The sequence below is a fragment of the Hibiscus syriacus genome, unplaced genomic scaffold (assembly GCF_006381635.1).
Source record: "Hibiscus syriacus cultivar Baekdansim isolate YM2019G1 unplaced genomic scaffold, ASM638163v2 tig00110895_pilon, whole genome shotgun sequence".
In the NCBI taxonomy this organism is placed as follows: domain Eukaryota; kingdom Viridiplantae; phylum Streptophyta; class Magnoliopsida; order Malvales; family Malvaceae; genus Hibiscus; species Hibiscus syriacus.
The window spans coordinates 1,903,965-1,911,255 of NW_024062903.1; the positions used below are offsets into that span (position 1 = coordinate 1,903,965).

General features: G+C 34.8%; 1 non-coding gene across 1 annotated transcript; it reads right to left on the bottom strand.

Annotated features, from left to right (window-relative positions):
- Positions 1 to 3,475: 3,475 nt before the first annotated feature.
- Positions 3,476 to 3,556, bottom strand: TRNAL-AAG. Its single transcript has one exon. It is a non-coding gene; the product is annotated as a tRNA-Leu (tRNA).
- Positions 3,557 to 7,291: the final 3,735 nt, after the last annotated feature.

A 7,291-nucleotide genomic window follows, 5' to 3' on the forward strand; every position in this document is an offset into this window, starting at 1 on the left:
CATATTCTTCCAATAGGCATAGTTAGCTCCATTGAAGAAATGAGGCTTGTTGACGGACATCGAATCGAGACCAGAGTCGACATTTGAAGTAGAGACCATTGATGACTTGATAATCGATGTAACTCTTCCCGAATAGACTCAAGAGGTGATTAAACCTTCAAATGAGTGAGGCTCTGATACCAATTGTTGAGTTAATCAATCGATGGAATTGGCCAAGAGGGGGTGAATTGGCAATAAAAATTTTGGTGGAAGCTTTTGCAGAAAATTGAAAAGATTTGCACAGTTATTTAGAGTGGTTCGACTTTCTCAACCAAAGTCTACGTCCACTATCTTAGCTATCCACACTAAGGATTTTCCAACAAATTCACTAATTTGTTCTTTCTTTTGAGGCCAAAGAGATAACCTTACAACTCCCTCAAGAATATACCCCAATTCTTGAGAACACTCTTTCTCAAAGAGAAGATTATAAATTTGCAAACTTACAAGGAAATCCTCACAAGGTAGATTGTTTGCACAATTCTAGAACAAAGAAAAGAACACTCAAAAATGAATACAATTGAGTACAAGTAGTGTTCTTGAAAGCAAAATGAATATTGAATGAAAAATAGGCTTGAAATGCTCAAACTTGAGGTTTGATGCTTTCTCTTTGATTCTCTCTTGATTATTGTTTCTTGTGTTTTCTTGTTATTGATCAATGGCTTCTAAGCTTGTTTAAATACAACTTCAAATGATTCTGAACGCGGGGGATGATTAGTGGAGTCAATAGAGCCGTTTAAGTGTGAAAACAATTAATTAAATCAGTTGAGAGTGTCAGTGCAACGGTGCATCAAGTGTAAAATTCAAATATTTTGACCGTTGGACCCTTAGTGCATCGGTGCACTAAGAGTGCAACGATGCATGAAATGCATTCGATGTTTCAAAATAGCCAGAGTGCATCTATGCATCAAATGCATTCGATGTTTTCATAAAACTCTGAGTGCATCGATGCATAGTATGTGCATCGATGCATGAAATGCATTCGATGTTCAATTTATTCCATGGTGTATCGATGCATGGATTGGTGCATCGGTGCATCACTTTGAAAAATTGATTTTAGGCTTGATTTTGGTTCAAAATACTTTGTGAAAATTGTTTCAAAAATATATTAAGTATAAAACACAATTTTACACATTTAGTAAGGTTTGAAATTGATCTTGAAGACTTGGAGTAATAATTTGATATTCGAGTAATTAAATCGAATATACTTAGAAAATCATTTGTAAAATCTTAAAATTCATTTATACTTAATTTGTTATATCGAAACATCAAAATGTTTTCAACACAATCTTTGATTCCGGCTTCGGGAATTGATTCTAACAACATCAATTGTTGTAGATCAATTTCCGTTTAAGTTCGTGGCGACCGACTCAGATTGTTGCTTCAATAACCGTCAATTCCGATCTCAAATCCCTCTTGGCGAAGCTATCTCACCAAGTGTGTTCCTAGGAAGTCGAATTGCTTTCTATAAGCCGAATCTTCCTCCCACACGTTTAATCGCAACAACCTCTTGACCAAAGTCAATCTTTGATTTTGAAAACTGTTTTGATTTTTAAAAATAAGCGCAGAGATTGAGAGAGATATTCCGAAGATATTAAGGGTCTGTTTCAATTCTCCCGTTGGAATTGAGTCATCACGTCAGCTCTTGGCTTATGAAAAATTTAGCTAAACATGACAAAAGTCATGCTTAGCATTTTGAAAACAAAGCTTGAAAAATAAAAGAAAAATGAAAAGAACTTGAAAAGTAAAGAAGAGAAAGCTTTTATAAAAACTAGAGAGAAAAGAGAATTGTAATATGAGTGATGAGTTTAGGCTTACCCCAAGTGGGTATTTATAGCCTCTCAAAGCCTAAGGATAAACAAGAAAATAAAATAAAATAATCCTAAGATAATTGTTTTTTAATTTAATTTCAAACTTAAACTAGTTTCCTAATGCAACTACGCTCGTCCATCTTCTAGAAGGCGTGCATAGGAAGTCTTCTAGAAACCGTCGCTGACTGGACCTTCTAGGAACTGCCACGTCACACCGCGTCGTGCCCATGTCTCCAACCGTGACCAAATAATAAAAAAATGCAGAATGCACCCGTTTTGTCACTAATTCTGGAAAGTAAGGGTTTGCACAAAAACAAGCATAACATGACCAATTCAACAGCAATAATCCCACAAAATCGAAGAAATAACGAGCAAAGATTAACGATTCTGAACACTCATCACTCACATGCTTAAATAACAATAAAATGAACTTTAAATTCATTTCATGCCAAAAGACCATTTTGCCCTTCCATCCTTCAATCTTTGATAATACATCCTAACAAAAATTTCCAAATCAATCATTGAACATTTCAATTTATTAAAATCAAACCACTAAATTTTGAATTCTTACTCTTTAGTCACTGACCCGATGTTTGGGATATTACAGGCGTCACCACCGATTAAATAAAATTAAAGAAGAGAAAATTAATATAATTTATAGAGAGCGGAACAAACTCTAACAAGAAAAGAGAGTTCACTTTAATTAATTAATTAATTAGTAATTATATTGATACTTTAGTAATTTGTATTAGAGAATGTTTATTTCATATACTATCATATTTGATATATATTTTCTTTTATGTCACAAGAAAATAAAAAATACAAAAAATTGGAGATCAAAGATAAGAGTTTAGATATAATATTTTAACATGAGTTAGCCATATAAGAAACTATAAATAAACTGTTAACGACTATCCAATAATAATGAGTCTTTTTTCTAATTATCTTTATTTAAAGAACCAGTTGGTACTTGGTATAATTCAATTTGAAATAACTTTTGAGAGAATTAATCTAAATTTATTCAATAAATTTAAATGCATTCATGCGCATATATACATAATTTTATGACAAGAGGAATTGAGATTTTACTTTCAATGTTGAATGCCTCTTACAACAACTCAAATTATCAATAGAGTACGAATTAAATTATCCGTGGTTAAAGAAATTATTATCTTTATAGGTTTTGTGTTCGAACATCAACGATTGTTACATGTGTAAATAAGCGTTCATAGTCAAGTGATTAAAAATATTCAGAATAGATACTAATTTATAATCACCTTAGTTTAATAAAAAAAATTTACCGATGTACTATCTTGTGTTTCATGTATTAATTTTATTTGTGGCAGAGGAGTATATACACAATCTTTTTAAATTGCTTAATTATGTGTATTAACATACTTTTTAGTTGCAATCGTTCATATTATTAGAAAGCATATATTTTACTTTACAACATTCATTTTTTTTATTTAGAAAATAAATATAAAACCGACCGACAGCATTCAATTACCTCCGGAAATGTGTGTTCAGAAACATCAGCAGGCCGTTCCCAGAATTCCAAGAAAGAATGAGCCATAAGAGCTTCGTCGCTCAATTAAAAACAGAAACTAACAACAACAAAAAATCAAAATTGCTGAGAGTGGGATTTGAACCCACGCCCTTTCGGACCAGAACCTTAATCTGGCGCCTTAGACCAACTCGGCCATCTCAACGTTTTAAATAATATGATATTTAGACATTAACTTTTGTATATATATTTTATATTATAAGCTAAAGGTATAATTAACAAATAGTTTTCTGTTATGGATATAAATTTAATTATTATATTTTTAGTGTTTCTTATTTTTAAAAATATATTAATGAAAAATTCATAATTATGGTTTAATTTTAAAGGAAATTAATTTTTTATATTAAATTTATGAAGTTTGAATATTTTTTGATGATTCGAATATTATATTCATATACAAGAAGTGAAAAAAAGAATGAAATAGATTTTTTGAGGTCTGGTTGTCATCAATGATGGCAATCAGTAATGACTGATGGACGATTAGAGTAATTGTTAAAAATAGGCTTAAATATATAAAAGGTGTCTAATCTATTATCGTTTTTCTAATTTAGTGTCTAACGTTTATTTTATTTCAATTTAGTGTCTAACGTTTCATTCCGTGACTCAAAACGGGTCCAGGCGTGATGAGCGTTAAGTTTGGCCGTTAACTCATTAAAAATGCCACCTAACATGTTTTTTAAGGTAAAATATATAAATAGTCCCCAAACTTTTAAGGCACTTGCATTTTGGTCACCCCGTTAGCCTTCTTCTTCTTCTTCTCACCAAGGAAATGTCAAAACAACCCACATGCTTTATAACCTATGCAAAATCACAAAAAGGGAAAAGACAAACACCAAAAATTTGCAGCAGCAACCAAACCACATAAAAATGTACCAAAGAGTTCTAACTCAAATATTACAAAATCAATGCCTAGGTCTATTTTATAAAGAAGCTAAAGAGACAGAAATGAGATCTCCATCTCTTTCTGATCCGATGAGTTCGGTCCTTAACTATGATATTAGAGTGTTCTTTAAACTGCAATAATCATCTATTCGCTCCTCGGGGAATGGAGAAGCCTTGCTTCCCCTTTTCGGGTGAATCGATTTCAGTATGAAACTCCCCGGTTCTTTCATTACATTGATTCTAACTAGAAAAGGATCTCTCCATTACTTACTTTGAGAAGAGAATCGTTTGTTTTACCGACGAACTACGTGGGAAAATGGACCACAACAACCATCAAACCAGAGACCAAAGCAGGGATCGACATAAAAGCCTAAACTTCAATTAAACCATTAAAAAATTAAAAAAAATCACGAAAATAAACTTAAACTCATCACGGAAGTGGTAATCCATGTAATTGCCGAAATTCTTCGTTTATAAAAGAAGAATAAAAACGTTTGTATGTGGACGACCGCCCTGCCTAATGCGAGGCGGAGTCTCTATTGGCTGATGCGGGAAGGCTCTCATTGGAGCAGGCGTCCCGATGTCAGAATACATAAGAAGAGTTGATATACCGAAGCTGGCTTAAGTCCTTCCTTCCTGCGAAAGAACTAATCCCTTTCAAAACCTCTTATCGAGCCCATCTCCTGCTAAATATTCATCTGGTGGTGGCGAAGGGCAACCCCACCTGCTAAGCAGGAACTACCAAGCTTTCTATTCCCTTACAACAAGCAAGCATTCCATCTTACAGTAATCCCTTCCTTCTTCTATTTGAAAATTTCCTCCCGAAGATCCTATTGGTTTGTAATCGATTCTTTATCAATGGGCCACCCTTTCTTTAAACCTTGTCAATGATCGAACTTAAATATATGAATTGAGTGCCATTTGATGAGTAACTGAGAACAAAGGAGAGGGATATAGAAAGGATGAAGTAATGAAAGAGGAAGGCATTGCTAGTAGTAACGACTTGTTACGGACCGACAAACTGGAAAAAAACAGCTATTGCTATTGATACCATATTAAACCAAAGAGAAAATCGCCTCAGTGACCAAAAATGCCTTATAATATATGATTTTAACCAACTTTTTCCGGATTTGCCAAAATGACTAACAAAATTGCAATGCGATCGCTAATTCGCAACGCGATCTCCATTATTGCAAATTCGCGTTGCATTTCGTGTTGTGATAGTTGGAAATCGCGTTGCGATGGTCTACAGTTTCGTTGCGATTTTCCCAATTCGCAATGCGAATAAGTAAATCGCAACGCGAATTGGGAAAATCACAATGCGATACTGACTATCGCAATGCGATACTTACTATCGCAATGCGATAATACAAAATCGCAACGAGATACTGACTTTCGCAACGCGATTCTGACTTTCGCAACGCGATTTACATAGCGTCATTCGTATTAACGCGTATTTTTTTTTCAAATTTCAAACACGAATTTTTTCTTAATAAATCGGAAACTGAACCGTCCACAGTAATCGCAACTCATAACCTCAAACCCAAAATCACAACACTCAGTCCCATCTCCATCTCTCACTCTCTACGGCGAAATACGTCCCCATCTCCGAAGATTTCCGTCCCCATCGCCGGCGAAATCCCTCACAACCATTCACAGTCAAAAATCTCTCACAATCATTCAGAAATGGAAAATCAACCTCCGAGGGTTAGTTTTGTTTTATTTTTATTTTGAAATTTTTGCATTATTTTAGGTTTTTCATATTGAGATTGATGATAAGTTTACTGGTAATTTCAATAATAGATTAACCATTTCACTTAGATTTCTTATTAAATTCATTCGATTGCTGCCAATACTGCTAAACTGTTTAGCATGTGAAGTTAGTATTTGTCTTTTTTTTGTCTTTTGGTTGAAGTAATGCAGAAGAAGAATAGTTTCGAGAATGAAAATCGCAACACGGAAATAACTATCGCAACGAGAGAATCGCAACGCGAAATAAAAATCGCAACGCGAAACCAAAATCGCATTGCGATTTTCATTTCGCGTTGCGATTCACTCGTTGCGATTTTCATTTCGCGTTGCGATAGTCATTTCGCGTTGCGATTCTCTCGTTGCGATAGTCATTTCTGCGTTGCGATTCTCATTATCTCGTTGATATTTTCATTTCAACCAAAAGATAAAACAGTGTTGCAAATTTTAGTTTCAAGAATAAACTACTATTTATGTTTATTGTTTTTGGTATATCTTGACAGTGTAGTTTTTGGTATATCTAACTTGGTATGTTTATTGTTTTTGTAGAAATTTTTTTCGGCTTCATTGACATTAATGAATAAAGTTAGCCTAGCCACTACAATTGCTTCGAAGCTTTCACCTGCACAAAGAAAATTGTTTGAGGAAACCTGCTTCGGGCCATGGCTGAGAGTACAGCATCCGGGTGGAGATGCTAATTTGACCCATTTGTGGCTTCAGACCATGACTAGAGATCTACCCGACAGTATACAACGTGGTGAGGAAGAGATATGCTTTCATTTTCCACCGGCGTATACTTGTTTTGGGCGGAAGGAGTTCTGCTTAATCACTGGTCTACGATTCGGACACGATGATGTAGGCCGGTACACTCGTCATATCACCCGCCCATCATGGTTATCTAGGGTTTTTCCTGATGAGTCAATAGAGAAGCCAAACTTACACGTCGACGACATGAAGAAATTGTTTAATAAGAAAGATGGTTTTACTCGGATGAATGACGTCGATGTTGTCCGAGTATGCCTTCTACTACTTTTGTATGCCGGCTTTTTAGGCAGAGAGGCCAGACAACCTATTCCTCAGGAGCTAATATTATTGGTAGAGGACCTAAATGCATGGAATCTGTTTCCGTGGGGTTCGTATATATGGAAAGCTACCTGGACTAAGTTGTCGTCTGCCTTTGATGACCGCAAAAGTTTACGGGGCGATGGGTCAAAATACACTTTGTCAGGCTTTGTTTGGGCCTTTAAGG